This window comes from Myotis brandtii, unplaced genomic scaffold, assembly GCF_000412655.1.
Source record: "Myotis brandtii unplaced genomic scaffold, ASM41265v1 scaffold454, whole genome shotgun sequence".
NCBI classification, from domain to species: Eukaryota; Metazoa; Chordata; class Mammalia; order Chiroptera; family Vespertilionidae; genus Myotis; species Myotis brandtii.
In genome coordinates, this window is record NW_005367354.1 from 4,494,316 (window position 1) to 4,512,007 (window position 17,692).

General features: G+C 38.1%; 1 long non-coding RNA gene across 1 annotated transcript; it reads right to left on the reverse strand.

Moving 5' to 3' along the window:
• Positions 1-2,454: 2,454 nt before the first annotated feature.
• On the reverse strand, positions 2,455-17,483 carry LOC106727598. Its single transcript, XR_001363828.1, has 4 exons — positions 17,411-17,483; positions 15,534-15,536; positions 12,890-12,896; positions 2,455-2,466 (listed from the first exon to the last, which is right to left on the reverse strand). It is a non-coding gene; the product is annotated as an uncharacterized LOC106727598 (long non-coding RNA).
• Between the last annotated feature and the right edge of the window lie 209 nt (positions 17,484-17,692).

The window sequence follows — 17,692 nt, forward strand, 5'->3', positions numbered from 1 at the left end:
GACCGGCAGGGGGGCAATTAGGGGCGACCAGGCCGGCGGGGGGGCAGTTGGGGTTGACCAGGCCAGCAGGGGGGACAGTTAGGGGTGATCAGGCCAGCAGGCAGAGGCAGTTAGGAGTAATCAGGCTGGCAGGGGGGGCAGTTAGGGGCGATCAGGCAGGCAGCAGATGAGCAGTTAGGAGCCAGTGGTCCTGGATTTTGAGAGGGATGTCTGACAGCAGTCAGACATCCTCCTAGGGGTCCTGGATTGGAGAGGGTGAAGGCTGGGCTGAGGGGACACCCCTGCCCATGTACAAATTGTGCACCTGGCCTCTTGTAATATATAATACAGTTAACATAGTATATATAAATATATAATTTATATTTATCATATACACAGATTTCCTGCAGCATTCTTATTTTTGTTTAACAATTTATTAACTTAAATGTTACTTGTTCATCTAGAGCAATCTGTGCATATTATGGACTAATTAGAAAATACAGACAAGAAGGCAAGAAGTAACATCCTTAATGTAACAATCGACAGTTAATCTCTAGTGACACTTTTGTATATATCTTCTTTCCTATGTTAATATATACTCCTGCTCTGTAGAATGAATATTATCTTGTTGTTCATTGGTTTGTTCTGCTGGATAATCCACCATGACCATGTTTTTATGTTATTATATTTTTATGACCAAACCTTTAATTGCTAAATAGATTTCCATAGAAAGACCTGGCATGATTATTTAGCCAGTTCCACATTTTAGGATATATATGTAATTTAGAATGTTTTTATCATCAATTATGATTCAATTAGCATTCTTGTAAATTCCTATGTTCTCACATGCTTAATTATTTCCTTAAGATAAATTTCTAGTTGCATAATTGTTGGATCAAATGTTATGATCATTGTAATGATCTTTGATACCTATCAAGCTGTGGCCTCCTAAAAAGATCTTATCATTGTACAATCTCACACGTGAGGTGTGTGTGGGGGCGGGGGGGGGGACACAAGATACATGTTTTTTCTATATATTTGCCAAAAGTAGATATTAAGATTCTATTCTATCCTTTAGAGAAACACAGTTTCTTGTCATCAGTTAGCATATGCATTTTGTGTAAACTTTTCATTGGTTTACTATTTGTGATTTCATTGTTAAATTTTTGAAGTCAGTTATGACAGTTAGTCCAAGGATGTTATATATCTATATATATAAAAGCCTAAGTGACCAGTTGACCGAACGGCCGAATGACAGGTCCACCAGTCGCTATGACATGCACTGACCACTAGGGGACAGATGCTCAATGCACAGAATCAGGCTGGATTGGGCCTGTGGGGAATTGGGCCAAAACCAGCTATCTGACATCCTCTAAGAAGTCCCGGATTGTGAGAGGGTGCAGGCCAGGCCAAGGGACCCCACCAGTGCACACATTCGTGCACTGGGCGTGTATGTATATATATATATATACACACACACACACACACACATATATATATAAATAAATTAGTTTAATTTTTTTAGATGCAAGTATATGAATCATGAACAATAAAACAGACATCTATCTAGCTTGTCAAATAATGGAATTAAACACCAATTTTTTTATTGTCTGTGTGTAATAGGAATGAGACAAAATCAGATTTATCTTTAACTTTGTTCCACTGAGGCTTAGTGATTCTTGTTTTTATTTCAATTCCCACTGTGTTTTTTTCAGTTGTGTGATCTCTGTGTAATCTACCCTGATATTGTTTACTTGATGTGATACTGACTTATTGAAAATAAACAGTTTTAAATTGCTTTTCATTTGGACTCAGACTTAAAAAATATCATTGATTTATTTGTTGCTGACTTTGCTTATTTGATCTTTGCTCCAGCTTTCTCATCTCTCAAGGAGCCAAATTAAAACATCTTCCTTCAAAGAACTTTTTAGTAGTCAACTTCAGTTCACTTATTGTCAATGAGAAGCAACCCAACAAGTCTAGGTGGCTTTCACAGAATAAGGGTTTATCTCTCCCCCAGGCTGTTAAATACTGTGGCTTGGTGGCCACTCTAGTCTATGTTGCCTTTACTAAAGGTTCAAGCTGTCAGAACTTCTAAGACTTCGCAGGTCTCCTTTCAGATGGAAGAATGGCATAGCCAGGCATGCATTGGATGGTAAAGCTTTCTGGAGGTAAAACATATTATTCAATTCACCGTTCATTGGGCAAGAGGTTATATGCCCAGGTCTGATGCTAAAGGAGCCAGAAATATAATCCTCCTCCCACACAGAACAAATGTTTTGAACAAAAATGTTGCCATCTTGCCCTGGCTGGTTTGGCTCAGTGGATGGAGTGTTGGCCTGAGGACCGAAGGGTCCCAGGTTCGATTCTGGTCAGGGGCACATGCCCAGGGTTGCAGGCTCGATCCCCAGGAGGGGGCATGCAAGAGGCAGCCGATCAATGATTCTCTTCCATCATTGATGTTTCTATCTCTCTCCCTCTCTCTTCCTCTCTGAAATCAATAATTTTTTTTTAAATGTTGCCATCTTACCTTTTCAAGCTAATATTTGGCTTTAGGATTAGAAAGCCATGTTGGTGGTAAAGCCCCTCATGCATTAATTAGCTTAAGAAATTTGACCCCACTGCAGGTCTAAAGTAATTTAAAAAAGGCTATGCACCATTTTCTGTAAAGAGCCAGAGAGTAAATATTTGTATTTGGGGGTTTACAGTCTCCGCTGAAATATTTGCAGCTTCTCAAGTTGACTGATGTAGCCAGAAAGCAGCCATCGTTATTACAGAAATGAATGGGTGTGTTTGTGTTCTACTAAAATTTTATTTAAAACAACAGCGACAACAACACAGACCGTCCACTGGAATTTTTCTTGCTAGTTACAGTGTGCCAGCTCCTGTGGTAAATTAGTTCTTATCTGGTTAGATTAGAAATTTGGAATATCCTGTTGGACTTTATCTGTTTTTGCTGGAAGAAGTTTCACAAATAGAAGCTGTGAGATTTTGTTTATGGTAAGTCCTGCTCTAGTATAAAGCAGGCCATTTTTACTTTAATAGCTGTTGATTCTGTGATAAATTTTCTGAGATGCAGAGACATAATTTGAAACATTGTTTTCAATGTACTTGCTCTCTTAAAGCAGGCTATAGAAAGGAAAGCTCTGAAATTCGCTTGGCTGATGGCAACATACAGAGAAGTGAGAAGACATTGTAAGGAGCAAGGATTAAGAAAAGAAAAAGGGATTCTAATTTAATTGCTGTAAGAGAAAGAAAGGGAGTCGTTTCTCAGAAATGGTACTCACCCCACCATCTTCCTGGAAAAGGCACATTACTCCCTAGTATCTAGATAGATATAATTGCAATCCTGCCACATGTTAATATACCAGTATATGGACGCATAAAACCTAAGCAAAAGGTGACCATATGTCTGTTTTGCAAACTTTCTGAGAAATTATTATAGGTAATTACACAAATCCACATGTGTACTGTAATTGACAAATTAAAACAATATTATTCTTGCTGAAAATATTTAACAAAATTATATTGTTTTTAAGACTCAAAATCTGTTTTCTTGCTAAGAATAAAATAGGTGCCAAGTATTTTCAAATTTCTTCCCCCCCTCCCCTCCCCAATGCAGGCTTAAATACAAAGAAATGTTAATTGATTCATTGAACTTTTGAAGTAACTATTTAACATTTTTAATAAAAAGAAGCCTACCTCTAATCCCAAGTGGCAGCTTTACCAAAGACATACATTGTAATTATGCTTCTGTTTTCATTTCCTCCTAATAACGGAGACTGGGAAAGCCTGCTTTCTGCATCTGGATTCCCAGCCATCATTCAGACAAAGCTTCATTAAAACCCCCCAAACACTAAAGGTCACCACGGGTGCATGTGTTTGTGCTGCAGTTACCGAATGTTGCAAAGTTTCTATCAGCAGCCAGCGAAATTCAGAAACACAAGCAAATGGCAAGAGTACAATGAGGACATAGGTGATAAGTTCATCTGTTGGACAAAATAGAAACACAGATAAATAGAAGCTAGTTATTTCCCTGGGGGAAATCATTCTGCATAGAAAACTAAACCTAAATTGACAATTAGAATATTTCATGTAAACGCAAAGTTGATTTCCATTAAATAGCCGGACCTGGCTGACCCAGGACATCTTCTTTTCCATTTCAAGCACACAGAAGTGCCATTTGATAGGGCAAAGACAAATGTAACTATACAGCTGAGCTCAAAATATAAACAAGAAAAAAAATCTCCAAATGAAGAGGGAACATGGAGATGAAGCAGTGAATGGACGCTGGAGCCCAGGGACCCTCAGGCCTGCCTGGCAGGAGTTTGGGCTCTACTACCCCCTGCAAGAGGAAGAGACGCTTTGTTTTAGGGATTAGAAATGAGCTACTGTATAAAACCAGGATTCACAAGAAAAGATCTATTCATAAAATGAAAACGATATAAACTCTTAACAATCCAGGAAAATAGGACAGAAACTTATACCTTGCGAAAGACAGAGACAGAAAAAGAAATGACCTGAAAAGAATAACAATCTCAGGCATTTTCCCCTTCTATGAAATCCAAATTTATACTTTGCAATCAATACCTCCAATCACCCCCAAGGGAAAAGGCCTATTAGAGGCTAATATCTCTAAAGAGATACTCTTACAAGCTGGGAAAAATAGAATTCTCACTAGATATAGGTTCTGATGAGTATGAACTTACCTGAAAATTATAAATCATTACTTATTATGAAATTAATATCGAGAGAGAGAGAGAGAGAGAGAGAGAGAGAGGTAAATCATTACTTATTATGAAATTAATATTGAGAGAAAAAGAGAGAGAGAGAGAGAGAGAGAGAGAGAGAGAGAGACTCAAACAAGTACATTAAAGAGATGAGAACTGGAAGTAATATATTAAATTGAAAGAGAACTTAAAATAAGAAAATTTTAAAATGATCAGACAAGGAAATAATCTATATATATAAAAGCCCAGCAACCTTTACAGCAGAACGACCGAAACAACCAGAACAAACAGTTGCTATGACATGCACTGACCACCAGGGGGAAGGCGCTCAATGCAGGAGCTGCCCCCGGTGGTCAGTGCACTCCCACAGCAGGAGCGCCACTCAGCCAGAAGCCGGGCTCATGGCTGGCGAGTGCAGCTGTGGTGGCAGGCTCCACAGCAGCGCTAAGGAGCAGCAAGCCAAGCAGTAAGGAGCAAGCATGTGGGTGGTTAGGAGCTAGCAGGCGAGTGGTTAGGAGTGAGCAGGTAGGCGGTTAGGAGCCAGGGGTCCCGGATTGCGAGAGGGATGTCCTACTGCTGGTTTAGGCCCTAAACCGGCAGTCGGACATTCCCCAAGGGGTGCCAGATTGCGAGAGGGCGCAGGCCAGGCTGAGCCACCCCCAGCCCCCCACCCCATGCACATGAATTTTGGACCTCTAGTAAATACTATAAGATCTGTACAGTATGATATGGGAAGAGGCACTATTGAAAAATAACCAAACACATAATCAAAAAAACAAAATTCAAAATTATTAAAATAATAATAATAAACTATCTTTGGATTAGTTGACAGGTAGATTGGATATAGTTGAAGCATTAATATAGTAATTGGAAGACAGAGAGTAGGAAATAATCTGAGATAATGTAGATTGATAAGAACATGGGAGACAGATTTTAGGAGATATAGAAACAAAATGAAGGCTGGGTGTTTCAATGCAAGAACAAGAGGAATTAGGGGAGACATAATATATTACTGAAAAATTTCCCATATTGATAAAAGTCTGAATTTTCGGATTGACTGAACTATCTAAATATTAAACCGGTTGAATATACACATCCACACCTGGTTGAATTATAATAAAATCATATAACATTAAATACAAAAAATAATTATGTTTTCTGAAAGAAGAGTTATTTTTACAAAGCAATGCCAAATGGATATACAACAAATTGTTGTCTAACAATGCCAAATCCAAAACACAGAGGGAAAACAACTGATCACCTAAAGTTTTAAAACAAAGTTAAACTTTATGTAAGAATATAGTCAAATAGGGTGTTTTTCTAGCAAAGATTGAAGGAATTTACTTTGGACAGATTCTCACTGTAAGAACTACTAAAAATTTGCTTCAGCAAGAAAAATATTGAAGCCAAAAGGAAGGAGTAAAGTGAAAGAAGTAGCAGATGTAGATAAATCGAAATAAACATTGACAATAAATAATAGGATTATCTTTTAAAAAGTGTAAAAGCTGGTAGAACTAAAATACCAAATGTTAATAGGGAATGTGAGCTTTGGGGTAGATTGTTTTTAAAGAATTCCAGTGTTCTTGCAAACAAAGGGGGCTGGAGAGGTGGATTAACTTTCACTATTTTGAGTCTTAATATTTAAGTGTGAGCGCTGAAACAAAGGAAATAGCATGTATATCTTTCCAAGAGGTGGAGAAAGTTAAAAAAAATTAAAATAATAAAGAAACACCTGGCCAATTTAATAAAGAACAGAAAATAATCAAAAGAAGACATAAAATAAGATGATGTAAATATTCCTTATGTACCAATAATCACAACAGAATATAGCAATTGAACTCTTATCAAGATCTAAGTTATTAAAAAATAAAGTAAGTCCAGACACATGCTATTCAAAAGAGCTATACAAACAGTGAAAATAACTTTTAAAGATGATTAGAAAATGATGAAAATAAGAACAAGTTCAAATATGTTTATCACATTACTGTTTGAAATTGCAAAATATTGGAAAACACAGAAGTGGATTTCAATAGGGAGAACTGGTAATTATTTATAGATTTTTATGTTTTACATTTATATTGCACTAACCAATTCTTGTGAGTAAGATTGTAATTACTTTTGGATATTTATTTTGAAATTATTTACATTCTTTAACCTTGTTAATCATCTAATCTATACATATTGGTACATTAGCTTCTTTCTACTTGACAAAAAAAATTAATCTTATATTGTGATGGCTAGACCTCTAGAAAAATAGTAATTTTCTTAAGAATTTTATTTTCACCTGAAAAGAAAAAACTATCATCTCTAAATTAAATTAAGATATGAACCAGGACTGTTTTGCTTCTCATTTGCTTATTGACATTTCTGCTTAGCACAATGCTGGACACATCACAGAAAATCAGTCAATGTTGAATAAGACAGTCTCACTTTTACCAGCAAGATTTTGCTTAAATTAAGCTTAAAAAAATCCTTTATTCTCCCCAGTCTTTCCTTTTCTAGGCTCCTTCATTGGGAAGGTAATTATCAAAGATCTCATATTCTGATGAAAATCACACTGACTTCTTTATGGCTTGAGGCTACAAAATTTCTCTCTTAAAAATATTCCTCTTTTATTGATTCTTTAAAAGTAATAATTGAAGAGAAGATAATCTGTTAAATTATTCCTGTTTGCTTTTGGAGATAGAAGGAATGAAATCTCTAATATCTTAAGGAGTGAGTTTTTATTTTCAGATGCTCCCTTGATTCTAAGAAGCAATTATGAGTAGTAATTGTCTTAATTCTCTGTAAATGGCAATAACCTCTGAGCCAGTATTATATTTGGATCATAGGGAATAAAAAGAAATAAATTGCTCACCTTTTGCAGGCAATTTATTTCTGTGGCTCCTTGACCTGTCTGGCTGGAGGTACTGGGGTGTGGGGGAGGTGCTCTAAGACAGTCTAGTGAACATGCACTTCCTAGTCATCCTCTGACTAACCAGAAAATGTTGTTCCGAATTGCTGTATGGAGCTACTGGAAAATTTATCAGGATCTTGGACAGCAATTGCTTTTGGCCAATCAGACCAGGGCCTTGCTGGGCTCTCTTTCTTACTCCAGGTGGCATTGTCCCTGTGCTCTCCTGACCCCTCCCCCCATCAGAGTTCCACCTCTTTCTCTCACTCTTGCAGATGTTTTTGCCATTAAGTAAAAAATTTTTGAACCAGAAAATAGAAGTTATTGGAGCTCCCTAAACCTTAGCTTCTCCAATTATAAACTGGATGAACATGCTGAACTCGGAAGATGATGCAGAGGTGTTCAATCTTGTGAGGAATGCCCTCGGGCCCCTAACATACAATAGGGTCTAAAAAGGATGTGCAGTGCTAGTTTCCCTCAGTGTTTTAAGGTTGCATTGTGCTTTATTTTGTTATAAGTCAAAAACACATATTTTATGTTGGGAAAGGCAGTCTCCTAACATGCAATAGGGTCTAAAAAGGATGTGCAGTGCTAGTTCCCTCAGTGTTTTAAGGTTGCATTGTGCTTTAAACACCCTCTTCCTCACATTCTTTAATCATTTTGTTACAAGTCAAAAACACATATTTTATGTTGGGAAAGGCAGTCGAGTGCATGCAGTCTTTTTACACCCAATTCAGCTACGTAAGAACAAGCCGGGGACCTCCCTTATCAAGAGGTAATAACCCTGAGAATCAGTGCTGGGCTTATCACCTGGTGGGGGAATATCTTTTCCTCTTTCAGACTCAAGGTCTATCCTTGGTTTTGCTTAAGTGTGTGTATCATTTATCACCTGGCCAGCCTCATGGCCATATCTGTCTCCACCAGTGAAGGGATAGCATCCTTTGTTCTGAGGCCCAAGAGGGTAGCATGAAGGCCAATGGCCCTGCGTCGGCTGCTGCGAGGGACACACTGGCCCTGGGGAACCAATGTCATTGCTAAAGCTGATCCAGCTCTGTCCCTTCTCTATGTGAGTAAAGCATTGTTTCATCCAGTCTTTGATTGTGTTGTGTTTTCCTTGGTGACTCTGATACCAAGTACAGTGGGCAGAAATGCTCAAACTTCTACTCTTGATGGCAAGCAACAGATACGATTTGCTCAGATGACTGTAACAATTCCAGCAAATTTTTCTAAATGTAGAATAAAACATGGTAGTGCCTTATTAATCCCCTCTTTTTACTCCTACTCTCTTACCAGAGATAACCATTGTTAAAAACTGGTATCATGGGACTTAAATGTTAGTGGGGGAAGATGGACAATACACAAACAAATATATGGCAAAATATGTTTTGGCCGAAACCGGTTTGGCTCAGTGGATAGAGCGTGGGCCTGCGGACTGAAGGGTCCCAGGTTTGATTCCAGTCAAAGGCATGTACCTGGGTTGCGGGCACATCCCCAGTGGGAGATGTGCAGGAGGCAGCTGATCGATGTTTCTCTCTCATCGATGTTTCTAACTCTCTATCTCTCTCCCTTCCTCTCGGTAAAAAATCAATAAAATATATTTTTAAAAAATGTGTTTTGACTGAGGTAGTAAAAAGAGGACTCAAGAGGAATGAATCAGGCCAGGGTGGCTATTTTAAATATGGTTTTTAGAGACGTGCTCTCTGAGGAAGTGGCATTGTATCCTGGTTAGAATGGGGTGAATGAATGAGCCAGGCAGGAACCTGGTGGAAGAACATTCCAGGCAGAGGCACACAGCAAGGCAGCAAGAGAAACTGGAACAGCATGAGGAGCAGGCAGAGTGGTGAGATGAAAAGTGGTCTAGAAAGGTAGTCAGGATTCTGTCATGTTTAGGGGCTCAGAGAATACAAGTATGACTTCACATTTTATTCCTCCTGTGATGAGAGGCCATTAGAGAGATCTGAGCAGATAATCTAAAGAGTCAGATTTGCATTTTAAAAGGATGCTCTACTGCAGTGCAGGGAATAGAAGATAGAGGGATAAGAGTTGAAGCATGAAGATGGGTTTAGTTTTCCTCAAATAGAAGACGAATTCTCTCAAAAAGCATGTTAAGTTATATGCCTTTTTCTCACAAAGTTAAGTAAATTTTATTAAATCTGAAATTGAATCTATTGATACACATCTCCATATCTTTTTGTGCATACCAGAATTCTAGTTGTTACATGTTTGAATTGGGTCAGGTTTTACCAAGTTAATCTTTGCTTTAAAATTCTTTACTATTGCACACTTCTCTATCAACTGTAGAATCAGCATGAAAAGTTATATTTTAAAATGTATTGGTGCTTATTTATTAATGAGTGTGGAAGAAATTGACATATCTGCAATTCTGAGTCTTTCCAACAAGGAATCTTTATTTAGGTCTTTTCTAAATGTCTGCATCACTTTTGACAGAGTTCTAGTACACTTCTCATTAATGTGTTTCTAGGAGAATGGTGTTGTTGTTTTTTTGTAGCCTTCGTGGATGGATTTTAAAAATCACACTTTTAAAATTATTGCCAGTTTGTGCAAATGCCTTATGCTATTTTTTAAGCCAGATACTTAATTCAATTGTAGTAGCTTTAATAATTTTTGGCTGATTCCTTAGAATTTTCTACGTAATATTTTTAATTAGTGACTTCTTTAAATATTCTTTACTAACATTCATACCTCCCATTTTTCATTTTAATGTATTTTCTCAGACCCTCAACAAAATATTAAAAAGAAAATTGATGTTGAACATCTCACCTTCATCAATACAGTGGGAATTATGTTTCACAATTAAATACATAGTGTACGGAATACTTACTACATTTTTAATTTAATCTTTATATCAATTGAATAGCACTATACCCTTACTACATCCACTTTTCATTTGAGGAAACTGAGGCCCAAAATAAATAAGCAACTTGCCTGTAGCACCAGTAGATAATGGAATATAGCATTAGGGATTCATATTTCAGAGTTGATGTACCTGATAAAAAAATCTTTTCAGGTAAGAAAGTTTTTCTTAGTTTTATCAAATAAGAATGTTGAGTGTTATCAGCACTCTGCCGAGATAATCATATAGTTGTTCACATTTAATCTTTTAATATATGGAATTACATTAATAGGTTTCCTGATGTTAATCCATTCATGCATGGCATCTCTGGGATATACCCTAACTGGTAATGACACACTGGTGTGTTAGCTTTGCTAATATTTTATCTATGTTATTTCATCTTGAGTTATAAGTAAAATTTACATAGTTCTTATTTCACTAAGCAAAATGAGTAGTATAAGTAGGATTAGGCTAAGCTTTTAGAATAAAATAGATTTCCATCTTTTCTAATAACACAATAATAATATTAATGATCCAAGACATTGCTGAAAATTTTGAGACTATGCTAAAGTTTTGCATGTATAACCTCACTGAATTGTTATAATAAGCCCTATGGAACAATAATATAATTATCACTTATTAAGAGACAATCACAGCTAGGATGTTAAACTTGGGAAGGGTCACACCATTAGAAAATGGCACAATCATGATGAGAACAATTGGCTTTCTATACCTGCCTTGTCTTTATTTTTACTTCCTGCTTTCAAATGCTGGCTTAGCTTATTAAAGAATTTAAACTTGACAGTAGTTCCCTCAACACACTGAGATGATTATTCCTTTAGTACTAAGCAGCTTCTATGCTGTGGATAAGTCAGACTGTTGGCCAGTCTGACTGTTGGCCTTGGAAGATCTATTTTCCCTCTTGAAGCTACTAAATGTTCTTGCTGGTCAGTGACTTTTTTCATTTTTGTTGCAATGTATACAATAAGCTCATGTGTGTGGGTACTTAGTTGTTTTAATAAGAGGAGTTTGTATTTAATTCTCTCTCATTTATTCATTTAACAAATATTTATTGAGTGCCTTCTGTGTTCCAGGTACAGTCTTAGCTCTGGGATATAAATTAGTGAATAAATACCAGCAAAAACCTTGCCCTCGTGGAGCTTGTAGTCTAGTCTGGGGAGTTAGACAAAGGATAACATAACTAAGTAAATTATATAGCATATTACACAGTGGTTGCTCTAGTCCAGCGGTTCTCAACCTGTGGGTCGTGACCCCTTTGGCGGTCGAACGACCCTTTCACAGGGGTCGCCTAAGACCATCCTGCATATCAGATATTTGCATTACGATTCATAACAGTAGCAACACTACAGTTATGAAGTAGCAACGAAAATAATTTTATGGTTGGGTCACAACATGAGGAACTGTATTTAAAGGGCCAGAAGGTTGAGAACCACTGCAGTCTATGAGGAACAAATAAAGCAAGATGGGTCATGTGGAAATTCAGTTTTTAAAGTGGAAATTTTAACAAACACAGAAGTCTTCACTGGCAATGTACTATTTCAGAGACTGAGCAATGTGTATACAGAGGGAAGAGAGGTCTATGCAGAGAGAATATCAAATGCAAAAGCTGGGTTACAGGAGCGCACCTGGAATGTTTGAGTGAAAGCAAGGAGGCCAGCTTGAATGTGAAATGAACACAGGGAATAGAAATAGAAGATGCACCCAGAGAAATAGTGTAGGTCTAGAGTGGAGAACTTTCTAGGCCATTTAAAGAGCTCCAGATTTTTGTCTTCATGGGCTGGTCAACCACTGGGGATCTTAGCAGAAAGAGTTTCTTGATTTATGTTTTCACAGGATCATAGTGACTGCTCTATTGAAAATAACATATAAAAGGGCAGAGCAGAAACAGGGACACCAGTTACAAAGTTGTTGAATTATTTTAGATTAAAGATGATAAGCACACGGAACAGGTGGTAGTCGTGGAGGTTATAAGAAATACAGTACCTCTTCACTTAACATTGTCAATAGGTTCTGGGACTAAGCAAAATGATGTATAATGAAAACAATTTTACCATAAGCTATCTATACTAATAAAAGGGTAATATGCTAATTAGGGTGGACATCTCTGGATGTCCTTCTGAACAAAGCCACAGCAGCTGCCCAAGGCTCAGGGAAGCCACAGATGGCAGCTGCCACTGCCAGGGCCAGCCTGAGGCTCAGGCAGTCACGGCGGCCGGCAGTGGTAGCAGCAGAGGTGTGATGGGGGCATCGCCTTCCCCTGATCAACCGGTTGCCTCCCACAGAGGGAGGCCAGACTGCGGCTTAGGCCCACTCCCCACGAGGAGTAAGACATCCCTTGAAGGCTCCCAGACTGTGAGAGGGAGCAAGCCGGACTGAGGGGACCCCCCACCCAATGCATGAATTTTTGTGCACCGGGCCTCTAGTTTTATATAAAGAAGAGATAAGGTCCTCAGGCCATGGCCGGATAGCTCAATTGGTTAGAGCATCCTCCTGTTACAGCAAGGTTATGGGTTTGATTGCCAGTCAAGGCACAAAAAAGAATCAATCAATGAATGCAAATAAATTTATTGGTCAGATTACAAATAAGTGGAACAACAAATCAATGTCTCTCTCACTCCCCCCCCCCCCCCCGACTGTCTCCCCTTCCCCTCTCTCAGATTAATTAAAACTTTTAAAAAGAGTTAAGTTGCTATGGCATCTCATCAAAATTATGATTAAACAACATGGAACAAAATGATGTTACTTGAGAACCTGCTGTCGTGAGATTCTGTACATATTCTGAAGGTAGAGCCAAGTCACTTTGCAGATAAATTGGGTGGGGTTAAAAGAGAAATCAAGACCAATTTTGGCCTCAGCCACTGGAATGATTGAGATGCTATAAAAGGTATAGAAAAGCCTTGGGAGAGACAGGTTTTAAGAGGAAATAACACAAGCTTGGTTTGGGGTCTATTAAGTTTGCAATGTTATTAGATCTCCATATACTGTATAGTAGGCAGTAAGAAATCTGAGTCTGCAGTTCAAGATGTAATTCTGAAATGTAGATATAATTATGAGATTGTTCAGCTAACACATGAAATTGAGGAAATCTCTAGAAGAGAGACTTAGTATAAGCAAAGGAGAGAGGGAGAGGGATGGTGTTTTAAAAAGATATAAATAAAATAAACTGAATAGTGAACCCATTAGCAGTGGAACAATAAGATAGAAAAAGCAAAAGAGGGTGGTATCTGAGAAATTAATTGAAAACATTTCAAAAGAAGAATTCTAATAATATTACTATGTCAAAAGCTACAGTGGAGTTATGGGAAGAAGGTCTAGTTGGAATTGGTTTAAGAGAGAATGGAAAGTCTGTACTGGGAGACAGTATATAGACATTAGCCAATGATCTCAAAGACTTTTTGCTGTAAAATGGAGAAGAAATATAAACTGGGACTTGGAGGTGGAATTCAAGACAGCAGGAGGTGTTTTTTTTTAGATAGGAAAAATAAAAAGAGCAACTGTATATGATGATTGGAAAAAATCCAGTAGAGAGGGGAAGTTGGTGATACAGAGAAAATAGGAGAACATTTCTGGTGTGATGTCCTTGATTATCTCTGAAGTGATTGAAAGCTAGCACACTTAGTAGCTACTTCATTCTTAGTAGCAAGAAAGAAGTTAGCGTACACGGGTGCAGGTGTTGGTAAGGGCATATGCGCCACTTGTGAAAGTTCTCTTCTAGCTGTTTCAGGTTTTCAATGAAGTAGGAAATAAGAACATTGAGTAAAATTAAGGGTCATGGAGGAGTTATTGCAGGTTTGACATAAAGGGAAAATGACTAAAATACCCATCTAGGCCCTAACCAGTTTGGCTCAGTGGATAGTGCTTAGGTCCATGGACTAAAGGGTCCCGGGTTTGATTCCAGTCAAGGGCATGTACCTTGTTGTGGCCTCAGTCCCCAGTAGGGGGCGTGCAGGAGGCAGCTGATCGAATGTTTCTCTCTCATGGATGTTTCTCTCATCGATGTTTCTAACTCTCATCACTTTCCCTTCCTCTCTGTAAAATCAATAAAAATATATTTAAAAAAATAAATTAGAAAAGATAAAATAAAATAGACATCTAGGAAACTGGGAGACATCTAGGAAGATGGACCAAAGAAATGTTTTATTATTACCATTAATATATAAATACACCTTTCCCTGGCCAGTGTGGCTCAGTTGGTTGGAGCATAATCTCATAAAACAAAAGGCAGCAGGTTTGATTTCCCATCAGGGCACATACCTAGGTTTCAAGTATGGGAGGCAACCCGTTGAGGTTTCTCATATCAATGTTTCTCTCTCTCCCTCCCTCCCTCTTGCTCTCTCTAAAATCAATACATAAAGAGCTTTCATAGATAAATAAGAAATAGATGCATATATCAATAAAATGTGAGAAAAATGTGTATGTACAATTAAAACATATACAACTATATTAATATATATGGCCAATAATCCCACAAAGTAATTTTTAACCTCAATCCTAATGTAAGAAAGAAAAACTAATACATTGGTTGATATCACCGGAAGGACATTTTTCTAAAGAGCAATTTGCAAAAGAAATCATTAGTTTCAGCAATATGCCTATCCTTTCACTTGTCTTGAGGAATTTTTCCTCCAAGAAAATAATAGATTATGCGTGAAAAACTTTAATCATAAATTGTTTATCTCAACTATTTCTAAACATTGGAAAAACGGAAATTTTGAAAAGGGAAACTGTATAAATAAATTGCTGTGAAATGCAATTAAATTATATTCAACCAGTAAAATGTCATTAGTTGTACATGAATATTTAATTTAAAAGTTTATGACACACATAAACGAATTCATGATGCTAATTATGGTAGTGTCCTCTTTTTAAAAATGTAACGCACATATTTATATTGTGAAAAATGAGATTTACTCTACTTAGTGTTTGCATCAGTTTGGGTCCATTAGTTTTAGCATTGCTTAAGGTTTCTTGATTCATTGATTCTTCTCTGTGGGTTTGGGACAGGGAGTGGTGCTAATGTGTAAATTGGTAACTCCATCTTTCTGCGAAGCTCAACGCCCTGACTGTTTTTGCTAGATCTGTGGCCCAATCTGATTTTCCTTTTGGAAAGATTGCTTGATTATTACACGTGGTGTGGTGCGGACAGAGGTAAACTGGGCACATAAAAACCAACTGGAGCCCTCTTCAGGAATCCATGAGGGAGGTCATGAGGATCAGGGATGTGAGCAGGTGAAACAGAGAATGGGAAACAGACGGGAGGGCCCAGATGAGATATATGAAGAGAAGGCCCTGATATTTACATAGGAAACCCTAGAGCCAGAATCTGTTCAGAGAAATCTACAAAGGCAGGCGTGAGCATGAAGTAGAACCGATTCCTTCTCCACGGAAAAAGCCAATCCCTACTTACACACCAGCTTTACTACTACAATTTAAAATAGAGGATTATTTTTGTCCTCGGTTATTCCGTCCGTGTTTAATTATGCACCACTTTAATGATAGGAAAACAGAAGCTATTTTGAAAATGCTTTTCAGGCTTCATATCACCTCTCCACCTGACGCTGGATAAAAAGAGGAATGGGAACCAGAAGAGGCACAGGTGGTGCGTTTATGGGCCTTGGGGAGATGATTACCTCACTGGGCTGATTGGTACCTCAAGGAAGTCAGATTACAATTAAGACTGGCAGGTAAAGCACACAATTAAAGTTCATTGGAAATGCTCTCGGCACACTGGTATTAGCAAAGTAATGCACCCAGGCTAACAGATGTAACCTGGAAAATGGAAGGGAATATTTCCTTCTAGAAAAAAATCTACTTTATCAAACCTGACAACTTTCACTTGAGCTCTGGGTCCTGAGCTAGAAAGAGCTTCTCATTTGATTTAAGCAATTGGCATGTAATGGGAAGGTTGGAAATGAGTTGACTCATTAGGTAATTTTGCTTAGTAGAGAAGGTAGAGGTAAGAGAAAACATGCTTACCTCACCACCTTTTGATCTTCGCCTTCCAGATTTGTTAAAGCGCTAGATATGTTGCATTCTACTATGCTAACTAAGGGAAGAGGTGATGAATCTCAAACTGGAATGTGCTTGTAAAATGTAGGAAAATGTCATATGTCTCTGAGTTTAAAACTAGCCTTCTGTCAATCAGATGCTAGGGCTCTACCTAGTCCATATGTTATCAATCTCTTTAAAAATCTATTTGCATTTGTATGACACTAATAAGACAGAGTTCCTATAGACAAACAGCAGTTCTGCTATTTGATTTTGCTCCGTAAGTGACTGTATGTATCATTTCCTCTTAATAAAGTGAAGTCTTCTCTCAGCTCACACATATCACAGACATTACCACTAATGGGAGTTATGCATGGGGGTTAAGTAAAAGCTACAGCTGTGACTCCCAAACCTCCACTCTGCCTTTCCCTGTACTTATGATATTTTTCATCTAGTCAGTAATAGAGGCAGTTGATCTGGGGAATGGCTGTCACATAGAAAATGTCTATACAGGGGAAAGGTTTTGCTTTTCTCTGTAATAGTGGGAACAGAGTCTAGACTAGACCTCTCACTATAAGAGAAGCTTCCTCTGACCACCACCAGAATCTCCAGAAAATGTGCAGATGAGAAAAATAGAAAGTACAATCAAGCACATGGTATTCTGCTTTGGCATGAAGAAAAGTTCTTTGCCACAGCCATTGTTTTCTCTGGGTCCTCAAGGCACATGGCTGGCTTGGAAAAATGAATCCCTCTGAGTATATCTCAGTGACTTTATGTTCCACTTCTACGGGAACGTATGCACAGGTGACCCAGAGCGCCTCATTTGAATATACCAATACAGACGTCAAGGGGTACTTTATTATTTCGGCCGAGCTTAAACCAAAACTAAGAAGAGAGGAGACACAGGAGACAAACAGAATGCAAGAATCACACAGGTTTATTTACCAGAGAGCTGATGGGTTTCAGTCCTTGGCAGGCCACCCAGAGACACTCGCTGACAGAGACACACGGAGGTCGTGGGTCCTCAAGCACATGGCTGGCTTGGAAAAATGAATCCCTCTGAGTATATCTCAGTGACTTTATGTTCCACTTCTACGGGAACGTATGCACAGGTGACCCAGAGCGCCTCATTTGAATATACCAATACAGACGTCAAGGGGTACTTTATTATTTCGGCCGAGCTTAAACCAAAACTAAGAAGAGAGGAGACACAGGAGACAAACAGAA